Here is a 14,939-nt window from a genome sequence, read left to right as displayed (position 1 = left end):
CACAACCGATCCGACACGTTCGCAAATTTGAAATATGTCGCCACCATATCGAATAATGAACGCAAGATGGATTGGTATTAGGTTAGGCTATAGTTTTCGAGCGCGCACGGCGAGCGAGGACGCGGAAAGTTGTGTCACAATCCAACGGTATGGCACATGGGGACATTGAAATATTCGCACCAGCCCGAGGAGCCGGAAGTCTTTATCCTATTGCCTACTGACAAATGTTTACAGTTTACCAATAGTTTCACATAAATAGTACTATTTCCACATAGTAAAGCGCAATGTGATGTCCGAAATGGCTGACAAAATTAGGTACTAACACGAAATATGTGCAAGGCAATATAAGGTATATGTATAGCTTGGAAATTGTGATCGTTGCTCGCTCGCTCCGCTCGCTCGTAAAGATTTAGTCCAACCTCACAACCGATCCGACACGTTCGCAAATTTGAAATATGTCACCACCATATCGAATAATGAACGCAGGATGGATTGGTTATTGGTTAGGCTATAGCTTTCGAGCGAGCGCAGCGATCGAGAGACGCGTAATGGTGTGTCACAAACCAACGGTTTGGGACATACGGACATTGAAACATTCGCACCAGCCCGAGGAGCCGGAAGTCTTTAAGCTATTGCCTACTGACAAATGGTTACTCTTTATGAATAGTTTCACATAAATAGTACTATTTCCGCATACTACTGTGCAATGTGATGTCAGAAATGGCTGACAAAATTAGGTAATAACACGAAATGTATGCAAGGTAATATAAGGTATATGTATAACTTGGAAATTGTGATCGTTGCTCGCTCGCTCCGCTCGCTCGTAAAAATTTAGTCCAACCTCACATCCGATCCGACACGTTCCCAAATTTGAAAGAAGTCGCCACCATATCGAATAATGAACTCAAGATGGATTGGTTTTAGGTTAGGCTATAGTTTTCGAGCGAGAGCAGCGAGCGATAGACGCGTAAATGTGTGCCACAAACCAACGGTTTGGCACATACGAGCATTGAAATATTCGCACCAGCCCGAGGAGCCGGAATCCTTTATCGAATTGCCTACTGACAAATGTATACAGTTTATGAATAGTTTCACATCAATAGTACTATTTCCGCATACTACAGTCTACGTGATGTCCGAAATGGCTGACAAAATTAGGTACTGACACGAAATATGTGCAAGGCAATATAAGGTATATGTATAGCTTGGAAATTGTGACCGTTGCTGGCTCGATCCGCTCGCTCGTAAAAATCTAGTCCAACCTCACAACCGATCCGACACGTTCCCATATTTGAAATAAGTCGCCTCAATGTCGAATGACTAACGCAACGGGGATTGGTTTTAGTTTAGGCTATAGTTTTCGTGCGAGCACTGCGAGCAAGGGACGCGGAAAGTTGTGTCACAATCCAACGGTTTGGCACATATGGACATTAAAATATTCGCACCAGCCCGAGGAGCCGGAAGTCTTTATCCTATTGTCTACTGACAAATGTTTATAGTTTACCAATAGTTTCACATAAATAGTACTATTTCCACATACTACAGAGCAATGTGATGTCCGAAATGGCTGACAAAATTAGGTAATAACACGAAATATGTGCAAGGCAATATAAGGTATATGTATAGCTTGGAAATTGTGATCGCTGCTCGCTCGCTCCGCTCGCTCGTAAAAATCTAGTCCAACCTCACAACCGATCCGACACGTTCGCAAATTTGAAATATGTCGCCACCATATCGAATAATGAACGCAAGATGGATTGGTTAGAGGTTAGGCTTTAGTTTTCGAGCGAGCCCAGCGAGCGAGGGACGCGTAAAGGTGTATCACAAACCAACGGTTTGGCACATACGGACATTGAAATATTCGCACCACCCCGAGGAGCCAGAAGTCTTTATCGAATTGCCTACTGACAAATGTTCACAATTTACCAATAGTTTCACATAAGTAGTACTATTTGCACATAGTAAAGTGCAATGTGATGTCAGAAATGCCTGACAAAATTAGGTAATAACACGAAATATATGCAAGACAATATAAGGTATATGTATAGCTTGGAAATTGTGATCGTTGCTCGCTCGCTCCGCTCGCTCGTAAATATTTATTCCATCCTCACACCCGATCCGACACGTTCGCAAATTCGAAATATGTCGCCGCCAAATCGAATAATAAACGCAAGATGGATTGGTATTAGGTTAGGCTATAATTTTAGAGCGAGCACGGCGAGCGAGGGACGCGTAAAGGTGTATCACAAACCAACGGTTAGGCACATACGGACATTGGAATATTCGCACCAGCCCGAGGAACCAGAAGTCTTTATCGAATTGCCTACTGACAAATGTTTACAGTTTACCAATAGTTTTACATAAGTAGTACAATTTCCACATACTACAGAGCAATGTGATGTCAGAAATGGCTGACAAAATTAGGTAATAACACGAAATATATGCAAGGCAATATAAGGTATATGTATAGCTTGGAAATTGTGATCGTTGCTCGCTCGCTCCGCTCGCTCGTAAAAATTTAGTCCAACCTCACATCCGATCGGACACGTTCGCAAATTTGAAATAAGTCGCCACCATATTGAATAATGAACGCAAGATGGATTTGTTTTAGGTTAGGCTAAAGTTTTCGAGCGTGCACGGCGAGCGAGGGACGCGGAAAGTTGTGTCACAATCCAACGGTTTGGCACATGGGTACATTGAAATATTCGCACCAGTCCGAGGAGCCGGAAGTCTTTATCCTATTGCCTACTGACAAATGTTTACAGTTTACCAATAGTTTCACATAAGTAGTACTATTTGCACATAGTAAAGTGCAATGTGATGTCAGAAATGGCTGACAAAATTAGGTAATAACACGAAATATATGCAAGGCAATATAAGGTATATGTATAGCTTGGAAATTGTGATCGCTGCTCGCTCGCTCCGCTCGCTCGTAAAAATTTAGTCCAACCTCACATCCTATCAGACACGATAGCAAATGTGAAATAAGTCGCCACCATATTGAATAATGAACGCAAGATGGATTTGTTTTAGGTTAGGCTTTAGTTTTCGAGCGAGCGCAGCGAGCGAGGGCCGCGTAAAGGTGTATCACAAACCAACGGTTTGGCAGATACGGACATTGAAATATTCGCACCAGCCCGAGGAGCCAGAAGTCTTTATCGAATTGCCTACTGACAAATGTTTACAGTTTACCAATAGTTTCACATAAATAGTACAATTTCCACATACTACAGAGCAATGTGATGTCAGAAATGGCTGACAAAATTAGGTAATAACACGAAATATATGCAAGGCAATATAAGGTATATGTATAGCTTGGAAATTGTGATCGTTGCTCGCTCGCTCCGCTCGCTCGTAAAAATTTAGTCCAACCTCACATCCGATCAGACACGTTCGCAAATTTGAAATAAGTCGCCACCATATTGAATAATGAACGCAAGATGGATTTGTTTTAGGTTAGGCTAAATTTTTCGAGCGTGCACGGCGAGCGAGGGACGCGTAAAGGTGTATCACAAACCAACGGTTTGGCATATACGGACATTGAAATATTCGCACCAGCCCGAGGAGCCAGAAGTCTTTATCGAATTGCCTACTGACAAATGTTTACAGTTTACCAATAGTTTTACATAAGTAGTACTATTTGCACATAGTAAAGTGCAATGTGATGTCAGAAATGGCTGACAAAATTAGGTAATAACACGAAATATATGCAAGGCAATATAAGGTATATGTATAGCTTGGAAATTGTGATTGTTGCTCGCTCTCTCCGCTCGCTCGTAAAGATTTAGTCCAACCTCAGATCCGATCCGACACGTTCGCAAATTTGAAATAAGTCGCCACCATATCGAATAATGAACGCAAGATGAATTGTTTTTAGGTTAGGCTAAAGTTTTCGAGCGTGCACGGCGAGCGAGGGACGCGGAAAGTTGTGTCACAATCCAACGGTTTGGCACATGGGTACATTGAAATATTCGCACCAGCCCGAGGAGCCGGAAGTCTTTATCCTATTGCCTACTGACAAATGTTTACAGTTTACCAATAGTTTCACATAAATAGTACAATTTCCACATACTACAGAGCAATGTGATGTCAGAAATGGCTGACAAAATTAGGTAATAACACGAAATATATGCAAGGCAATATAAGGTATATGTATAGCTTGGAAATTGTGATCGTTGCTCGCTCGCTCCGCTCGCTCGTAAAAATTTAGTCCAACCTCACATCCGATCAGACACGTTCGCAAATTTGAAATAAGTCGCCACCATATTGAATAATGAACGCAAGATGGATTTGTTTTAGGTTAGGCTTTAGTTTTCGAGCGAGCGCAGCGAGCGAGGGACGCGTAAAGGTGTATCACAAACCAGCGGTTTGGCACATACAGACATTGAAATATTCGCACCAGCCCGAGGAGCCAGAAGTCTTTATCGAATTGCCTACTGACAAATGTTTACAGTTTACCAATAGTTTCACATAAATAGTACTATTTGCACATAGTAAAGTGCAATGTGATGTCAGAAATGGCTGACAAAATTAGGTAATAACACGAAATATATGCAAGGCTATATAAGGTATATGTATAGCTTGGAAATTGTGATCGTTGCTCGCTCGCTCCGCTCGCTCGTAATTATTTATTCCATCCTCACACCCGATCCGACACGCTCGCAAATTCGAAATATGTCGCCGCCAAATCGAATAATAAACGCAAGATGGATTGGTATTAGGTTAGGCTATAATTTTAGAGCGAGCACGGCGAGCGAGGGACGCGTAAAGGTGTATCACAAACCAACGGTTAGGCACATACGGACATTGGAATATTCGCACCAGCCCGAGGAACCAGAAGTCTTTATCGAATTGCCTACTGACAAATGTTTACAGTTTACCAATAGTTTTACATAAGTAGTACTATTTGCACATAGTAAAGTGCAATGTGATGTCAGAAATGGCTGACAAAATTAGGTAATAACACGAAATATATGCAAGGCAATATGAGGTATATGTATAGCTTGGAAATTGTGATCGTTGCTCGCTCGCTCCGCTCGCTCGTAAAGATTTAGTCCAACCTCAGATCCGATCCGACACGTTCGCAAATTTGAAATAAGTCGCCACCATATCGAATAATGAACGCAAGATGAATTGTTTTTAGGTTAGGCTAAAGTTTTCGAGAGTGCACGGCGAGCGAGGGACGGGGAAAGTTGTATCACAATCCAACGGTTTGGCACATGGGTACATTGAAGTATTCGCACCAGCCCGAGGAGCCGGAAGTCTTTATCCTATTGCCTACTGACAAATGTTTACAGTTTACCAATAGTTTCACATAAGTAGTACTATTTGCACATAGTAAAGTGCAATGTGATGTCAGAAATGGCTGACAAAATTAGGTACTAACACGAAATATATGCAAGGCAATATAAGGTATATGTATAGCTTGGAAATTGTGATCGTTGCTCGCTCGCTCCGCTCGCTCGTAAAGATTTAGTCCAACCTCAGATCCGATCCGACACGTTCGCAAATTTGAAATAAGTCGCCACCATATCGAATAATGAACGCAAGATGAATTGTTTTTAGGTTAGGCTAAAGTTTTCGAGCGTGCACGGCGAGCGAGGGACGCGGAAAGTTGTGTCAAAATCCAACGGTTTGGCACATGGGTACATTGAAATATTCGCACCAGCCCGAGGAGCCGGAAGTCTTTATCATATTGCCTACTGACAAATGTTTACAGTTTACCAATAGTTTCACATAAATAGTACAATTTCCACATACTACAGAGCAATGTGATGTCAGAAATGGCTGACAAAATTAGGTACTAACACGAAATATGTGCAAGGCAATATAAGGTATATGTATAGCTTGGAAATTGTGATCGCTGCTCGCTCGCTCCGCTCGCTCGTAAAAATCTAGACCAACCTCACAACCGATCCGACACGTTCGCAAATTTGAAATATGTCGCCACCATATCGAATAATGAACGCAGGATGTATTGGTTATAGGTTAGGCTATAGCTCTCGAGCGAGCGCAGCGATCGAGAGACGCGTAATGGTGTGTCACAAACCAACGGTTTGGCAGATGGGGACATTGAAATATTCGCACCAGCCCGAGGAGCCGGAAGTCTTTATGCTATTGCCTACTGACAAATGTTTACAGTTTACCAATAGTTTCACATAAGAAGTACTATTTGCACATAGTAAAGTGCAATGTGATGTCCGAAATGGCTGACAAAATTAGGTAATAACACGAAATATATGCAAGGCTATATAAGGTATATGTATAGCTTGGAAATTGTGATCGTTGCTCGCTCGCTCCGCTCGCTCGTAAAGATTTAGTCCAATCTCACATCCGATCCGACACGTTCGCAAATTTGAAATATGTCGCCGCCATATCGAATAATGAACGCAAGATGGATTGGTATTAGGTTAGGCTATAGTTTTCGAGCGCGCACGGCGAGCGAGGACGCGGAAAGTTGTGTCACAATCCAACGGTATGGCACATGGGGACATTGAAATATTCGCACCAGCCCGAGGAGCCGGAAGTCTTTATCCTATTGCCTACTGACAAATGTTTACAGTTTACCAATAGTTTCACATAAATAGTACTATTTCCACATAGTAAAGTGCAATGTGATGTCCGAAATGGCTGACAAAATTAGGTACTAACACGAAATATGTGCAAGGCAATATAAGGTATATGTATAGCTGGGAAATTGTGATCGCTGCTCGCTCGCTCCGCTCGCTCGTAAAAATTTATTCCAACCTCACCTCCGATCAGACACGTTCGCAAATTTGAAATAAGTGGCCACCATATCGAATAATGAACGCAAGATGGATTGGTTTTAGGTTAGGCTATAGTTTTCGAGCGAGCGCAGCCAGCGAGGGACGCGTAAAGGTGTATCACAAACCAACGGTTAGGCACATACGGACTTTGGAATATTCGCACCAGCCCGAGGAGCCGGAAGTCTTTATGCTATTGCCTACTGACAAATGTTTACAGTTTACCAATAGTTTCACATAAGAAGTACTATTTGCACATAGTAAAGTGCAATGTGATGTCCGAAATGGCTGACAAAATTAGGTAATAACACGAAATATATGCAAGGCTATATAAGGTATATGTATAGCTTGGAAATTGTGATCGTTGCTCGCTCGCTCCGCTCGCTCGTAAAGATTTAGTCCAACCTCACAACCGATCCGACACGTTCGCAAATTTGAAATATGTCACCACCATATCGAATAATGAACGCAAGATGGATTGGTTATTGGTTAGGCTATAGCTTTCGAGCGAGCGCAGCGATCGAGAGACGCGTAATGGTGTGTCACAAACCAACGGTTTGGCACATACGGACATTAAAATATTCGCACCAGCCCGAGGAGCCGGAAGCCTTTATCGAATTGCCTACTGACAAATGTATACAGTTTATGAATAGTTTCACATCAATAGTACTATTTCCGCATACTACAGTCTACGTGATGTCCGAAATGGCTGACAAAATTAGGTACTGACACGAAATATGTGCAAGGCAATATAAGGTATATGTATAGCTTGGAAATTGTGACCGTTGCTGGCTCGATCCGCTCGCTCGTAAAAATCTAGTCCAACCTCACAACCGATCCGACACGTTCCCATATTTGAAATAAGTCGCCTCAATGTCGAATGACTAACGCAACGGGGATTGGTTTTAGTTTAGGCCATAGTTTTCGTGCGAGCACTGCGAGCAAGGGACGCGGAAAGTTGTGTCACAATCCAACGGTTTGGCACATATGGACATTAAAATATTCGCACCAGCCCGAGGAGCCGGAAGTATTTATCCTATTGTCTACTGACAAATGTTTACAGTTTACCAATAGTTTTACATAAGTAGTACTATTTGCACATAGTAAAGTGCAATGTGATGTCAGAAATGGCTGACAAAATTAGGTACTAACACGAAATATGTGCAAGGCAATATAAGGTATATGTATAGCTCGGAAATTGTGATCGTTGCTCGCTCGCTCCGCTCGCTCGTAAAGAGTTAGTCCAACTTCAGATCCGATCCGACACGTTCGCAAATTTGAAATATGTCGCCACCATATCGAATAATGAACGCAAGATGGATTGGTTATAGGTTAGGCTATAGCTTTCGAGCGGGCGCAGCGATCGTGTGACGCGTAATGGTGTGTCACAAACCAACGGTTTGGCAGATGGGGACATTGAATTATTCGCACCAGCCCGTGGAGCCGGAAGTCTTTATGTTATTGCATACTGACAAATGTTTACAGTTTACCAATAGTTTCACATAAGTAGTACTATTTGCACATAGTAAAGTGCAATGTGATGTCAGAAATGGCTGACAAAATTAGGTAATAACACGAAATATATGCAAGACAATATAAGGTATATGTATAGCTTGGAAATTGTGATCTCTGCTCGCTCGCTCCGCCCGCTCGTAAAAATTTAGTCCAACATCACATCCGATCAGACACGTTCGCAAATTTGAAATAAGTCGCCACCATAACGAATAATGAACGCAAGATGGATTGCTTTTTGGTTAGGCTATAGTTTTCGAGCGAGCGCAGCCAGCGAGGGACGCGTAAAGGTGTATCACAAACCAACGGTTAGGCATATACGGACATTGGAATATTCGCACCAGCCCGAGGAGCCAGAAGTCTTTATCGAATTGCCTACTGACAAATGTTTACAGTTTACCAATAGTTTCACATAAGTAGTACTATTTGCACATAGTAAAGTGCAATGTGATGTCAGAAATGGCTGACAAAATTAGGTAATAACACGAAATATATGCAAGGCAATATAAGGTATATGTATAGCTTGGAAATTGTGATCGTTGCTCGCTCGCTCCGCTCGCTCGTAAAGATTTAGTCCAACCTCACATCCGGTCCGACACGTTCGCAAATTTGAAATATGTCGCAGCCATATCGAATAATGAACGCAAGATGGATTGGTATTAGGTTAGGCTATAGTTTTCGAGCGAGCACGGCGAGCGAGGGACGCGGAAAGTTGTGTCACAATCCAACGGTATGACACATGGGGACATTGAAATATTCGCACCAGCCCGAGGAGCCGGATGTCTCTATCCTATTGCCCACTGACAAATGTATACAGTTTACCAGTAGTTTCACATAAATAGTACTATTTCCACATAGTACAGTGCAATGTGATGTCCGAAATGGCTGACAAAATTAGGTACTAACACGAAATATGTGCAAGGCAATATAAGGTATATGTATAGCTTGGAAATTGTGATCGCTGCTCGCTCGCTCCGCTCGCTCGTAAAAATCTAGACCAACCTCACAACCGATCCGACACGTTCGCAAATTTGAAATATGTCGCCACCATATCGAATAATGAACGCAAGATGGATTGGTTATAGGTTAGGCTATAGCTCTCGAGCGAGCGCAGCGATCGAGAGACGCGTAATGGTGTGTCACAATCCAACGGTTTGGCAGATGGGGACATTGAAATATTCGCACCAGCCCGAGGAGCCGGAAGTCTTTATGCTATTGCCTACTGACAAATGTTTACAGTTTACCAATAGTTTCACATAAATAGTACTATTTCCTCATACTACAGAGCAATGTGATGTCCGAAATGGCTGACAAAATTAGGTAATAACACGAAATATATGCAACGCAATATAAGGTACATGTATAGCTTGGAAATTGTGATCGTTGCTCGCTCGCTCCGCTCGCTCGTAAAAATTTAGTCCAACCTCACATCCGATCAGACACGTTCCCAAATTTGAAATATGTCGCCACTATATTGAATAATGAACGCAAGATGGATGTGTTTTAGGTTAGGCTTTAGTTTTCGAGCGAGCGCAGTGAGCGAGGGACGCGTAAAGGTGTATCACAAACCAACGGTTTGGCACATACGGACATTGAAATATTTGCACCAGCCCGAGGAGCCAGAAGTCTTTATCGAATTGCCTACTGACAAATGTTTACAATTTACCAATAGTTTCACATAAGTAGTACTATTTGCACATAGTAAAGTGCAATGTGATGTCAGAAATGCCTGACAAAATTAGGTAATAACACGAAATATATGCAAGGCAATATAAGGTATATGTATAGCTTGGAAATTGTGATCGTTGCTCGCTCGCTCCGCTCGCTCGTAAAGAGTTAGTCCAACCTCAGATCCGATCCGACACGTTCGCAAATTTGAAATATGTCGCCACCATATCGAATAATGAACGCAGGATGTATTGGTTATAGGTTAGGCTATAGCTCTCGAGCGAGCGCAGCGATCGAGAGACGCGTAATGGTGTGCCACAAACCAACGGTTTGGCAGATGGGGACATTGAAATATTCGCACCAGCCCGAGGAGCCGGAAGTCTTTATGCTATTGCCTACTGACAAATGTTTACAGTTTACCAATAGTTTCACATAAGAAGTACTATTTGCACATAGTAAAGTGCAATGTGTTGTCCGAAATGGCTGACAAAATTAGGTAATAACACGAAATATATGCAAGGCTATATAAGGTATATGTATAGCTTGGAAATTGTGATCGTTGCTCGCTCGCTCCGCTCGCTCGTAAAGATTTAGTCCAATCTCACATCCGATCCGACACGTTCGCAAATTTGAAATATGTCGCCGCCATATCGAATAATGAACGCAAGATGGATTGGTATTAGGTTAGGCTATAGTTTTCGAGCGCGCACGGCGAGCGAGGACGCGGAAAGTTGTGTCACAATCCAACGGTATGGCACATGGGGACATTGAAATATTCGCACCAGCCCGAGGAGCCGGAAGTCTTTATCCTATTGCCTACTGACAAATGTTTACAGTTTACCAATAGTTTCACATAAATAGTACTATTTCCACATAGTAAAGTGCAATGTGATGTCCGAAATGGCTGACAAAATTAGGTACTAACACGAAATATGTGCAAGGCAATATAAGGTATATGTATAGCTGGGAAATTGTGATCGCTGCTCGCTCGCTCCGCTCGCTCGTAAAAATTTATTCCAACCTCACATCCGATCAGACACGTTCGCAAATTTGAAATAAGTGGCCACCATATCGAATAATGAACGCAAGATGGATTGGTTTTAGGTTAGGCTATAGTTTTCGAGCGAGCGCAGCCAGCGAGGGACGCGTAAAGGTGTATCACAAACCAACGGTTAGGCACATACGGACTTTGGAATATTCGCACCAGCCCGAGGAGCCGGAAGTCTTTATGCTATTGCCTACTGACAAATGTTTACAGTTTACCAATAGTTTCACATAAGAAGTACTATTTGCACATAGTAAAGTGCAATGTGATGTCCGAAATGGCTGACAAAATTAGGTAATAACACGAAATATATGCAAGGCTATATAAGGTATATGTATAGCTTGGAAATTGTGATCGTTGCTCGCTCGCTCCGCTCGCTCGTAAAGATTTAGTCCAACCTCACAACCGATCCGACACGTTCGCAAATTTGAAATATGTCACCACCATATCGAATAATGAACGCAAGATGGATTGGTTATTGGTTAGGCTATAGCTTTCGAGCGAGCGCAGCGATCGAGAGACGCGTAATGGTGTGTCACAAACCAACGGTTTGGGACATACGGACATTGAAACATTCGCACCAGCCCGAGGAGCCGGAAGTCTTTATGCTATTGCCTACTGACAAATGGTTACTCTTTATGAATAGTTTCACATAAATAGTACTATTTCCGCATACTACAGTGCAATGTGATGTCAGAAATGGCTGACAAAATTAGGTAATAACACGAAATATATGCAAGGTAATATAAGGTATATGTATAACTTGGAAATTGTGATCGTTGCTCGCTCGCTCCGCTCGCTCGTAAAGATTTAGTCCAACCTCACATCCGGTCCGACACGTTCGCAAATTTGAAACATGTCGCAGCCATATCGAATAATGAACGCAAGATGGATTGGTATTAGGTTAGGCTATAGTTTTCGAGCGAGCACGGCGAGCGAGGGACGCGGAAAGTTGTGTCACAATCCAACGGTATGGCACATGGGGACATTGAAATATTCGCACCAGCCCGAGGAGCCGGAAGTCTCTATCCTATTGCCCACTGACAAATGTATACAGTTTACCAGTAGTTTCACATAAATAGTTCTATTTCCACATAGTACAGTGCAATGTGATGTCCGAAACGGCTGACAAAATTAGGTACTAACACGAAATATGTGCAAGGCAATATAAGGTATATGTATAGCTTGGAAATTGTGATCGCTGCTCGCTCGCTCCGCTCGCTCGTAAAAATCTAGACCAACCTCACAACCGATCCGACACGTTCGCAAATTTGAAATATGTCGCCACCATATCGAATAATGAACGCAAGATGGATTGGTTATAGGTTAGGCTATAGCTCTCGAGCGAGCGAAGCGATCGAGAGACGCGTAATGGTGTGTCACAATCCAACGGTTTGGCAGATGGGGACATTGAAATATTCGCACCAGCCCGAGGAGCCGGAAGTCTTTATGCTATTGCCTACTGACAAATGTTTACAGTTTACCAATAGTTTCACATAAATAGTACTATTTCCACATACTACAGAGCAATGTGATGTCCGAAATGGCTGACAAAATTAGGTAATAACACGAAATATATGCAACGCAATATAAGGTACATGTATAGCTTGGAAATTGTGATCGTTGCTCGCTCGCTCCGCTCGCTCGTAAAAATTTAGTCCAACCTCACACCCGATCAGACACGTTCCCAAATTTGAAATAAGTCGCCACGATGTCGAATGACTAACGCAACAGGGATTGGTTTTAGTTTAGGCTATAGTTTTCAAGCGAGCACTGCGAGCGAGCGACGCGGAAAGTTGTGTCACAATCCAACGGTTTGGCAGATGGGGACATTGAAATATTCGCACCAGCCCGAGGAGCCGGAAGTCTTTATCCTATTGTCTACTGACAAATGTTTATAGTTTACCAATAGTTTTACATAAGTAGTAATATTTGCACATAGTAAAGTGCAACGTGATGTCAGAAATGGCTGACAAAATTAGGTAATAACACGAAATATATGCAAGGCAATATAAGGTATATGTATAGCTTGGAAGTTGTGACCGTTGCTCGCTCGCTCCGCTCGCTCGTAAAAATTTAGTCCAAGCTCACATCCGATCAGACACGTTCGCAAGTTTGAAATATGTCGCCACCATATCGAATAATGAACGCAAGATGAATTGTTTTTAGGTTAGGCTAAAGTTTTCGAGCGTGCACGGCGAGCGAGGGACGCGGAAAGTTGTGTCACAATCCAACGGTTTGGCACATGGGTACATTGAAATATTCACACCAGCCCGAGGAGCCGGAAGTCTCTATCCTATTGCCTACTGACAAATGTATACAGTTCACCAGTAGTTTCACATAAATAGTACTATTTCCACATAGTACAGTGCAATGTGATGTCCGAAACGGCTGACAAAATTAGGTACTAACACGAAATATGTGCAAGGCAATATAAGGTATATGTATAGCTTGGAAATTGTGATCGCTGCTCGCTCGCTCCGCTCGCTCGTAAAAATCTAGACCAACCTCACAACCGATCCGACACGTTCGCAAATTTGAAATATGTCGCCACCATATCGAATAATGAACGCAAGATGAATTGGTTATAGGTTAGGCTATAGCTCTCGAGCGAGCGCAGCGATCGAGAGACGCGTAAAGGTGTGTCACAATCCAACGGTTTGGCAGATGGGGACATTGAAATATTCGCACCAGCCCGAGGAGCCGGAAGTCTTTATGCTATTGCCTACTGACAAATGTTTACAGTTTACCAATAGTTTCACATAAATAGTACTATTTCCACATACTACAGAGCAATGTGATGTCCGAAATGGCTGACAAAATTAGGTAATAACACGAAATATATGCAAGGCTATATAAGGTATATGTATAGCTTGGAAATTGTGATCGCTGCTCGCTCGATCCGCTCGCACGTAAAAATCTAGTCCAACCTCACAACCGATCCGACACGTTCCCAAATTTGAAATAAGTCGCCTCAATGTCGAATGACTAACGCAACAGGGATTGGTTTTAGTTTAGGCTATAGTTTTCGAGCGAGCACTGCGAGCGAGGGACGCGGAAAGTTGTGTCACAATCCAACGGTTTGGCACATAAGGACATTAAAATATTCGCACCAGCCCGAGGAGCCGGAAGTCTTTATCGAATTGCCTACTGACAAATGTTTACAGTTTACCAATAGTTTTACATAAGTAGTACTATTTGCACATAGAAAAGTGCAATGTGATGTCCGAAATGGCTGACAAAATTAGGTAGTAACACGAAATATGTGCACGGCAATATAAGGTGTATGTATAGCTTGGAAATTGTGATCGCTGCTCGCTCGCTCCGCTCGCTCGTAAAAATCTAGTCCAACCTCACAACCGATCCGACACGTTCGCAAATTTGAAATATGTCGCCACCATATCGAATAATGAACGCAAGATGGATTGGTTTTAGGTTAGGCTATAGTTTTCAAGCGAGCGCAGCCAGCGAGGGACGCGTAAAGTTGTATCACAAACCAACGGTTAGGCACATACGGACATTGGAATATTCGCACCAGCCCGTGGAGCCACAAGTCTTTATCGAATTGCCTACTGACAAATGTATACAGTTTACCAATAGTTTCACATAAATAGTACTATTTGCACATAGTAAAGTGCAATGTGATGTCCGAAATGGCTGACAAAATTAGGTACTAACACGAAATATGTGCACGGCAATATAAGGTGTATGTATAGCTTGGAAATTGTGATCGCTGCTCGCTCGCTCCGCTCGCTCGTAAAAATCTAGTCCAACCTCACAACCGATCCGACACGTTCGCAAATTTGAAATATGTCGCCACCATATCGAATAATGAACGCAAGATGGATTGGTTATCGGTTAGGCTATAGCTTTCGAGCGAGCGCAGCGATCGAGAGACGCGTAATGGTGTGTCACAAACCAACGGTTTGGCAGATGGGGACATTGAAATA

General features: G+C 42.7%; 1 long non-coding RNA gene across 8 annotated transcripts in view; it reads left to right on the top strand.

Moving 5' to 3' along the window:
* LOC126927899 (uncharacterized) overlaps nt 1-14,939 on the top strand; it is a 52,155-nt gene that overhangs the window by 5,354 nt on the left and 31,862 nt on the right. The window contains exon 3 of one of the 8 annotated variants that reach the window (XR_007716030.1): nt 12,584-12,628. The exons of 6 other annotated variants lie outside the window; for them this stretch is intronic. This is a non-coding gene — a long non-coding RNA (uncharacterized LOC126927899). Of the gene's footprint in view, nt 1-9,630; nt 9,676-12,583; nt 12,629-14,939 lie in introns of those variants that run through there. One more of the 8 variants, XR_007716031.1, reaches the window with a different exon arrangement.

Source organism: Bombus affinis, unplaced genomic scaffold (assembly GCF_024516045.1).
Source record: "Bombus affinis isolate iyBomAffi1 unplaced genomic scaffold, iyBomAffi1.2 ctg00000301.1, whole genome shotgun sequence".
NCBI lineage: Eukaryota > Metazoa > Arthropoda > Insecta > Hymenoptera > Apidae > Bombus > Bombus affinis.
This window is presented reverse-complemented; position numbering and strand designations above follow the sequence as displayed.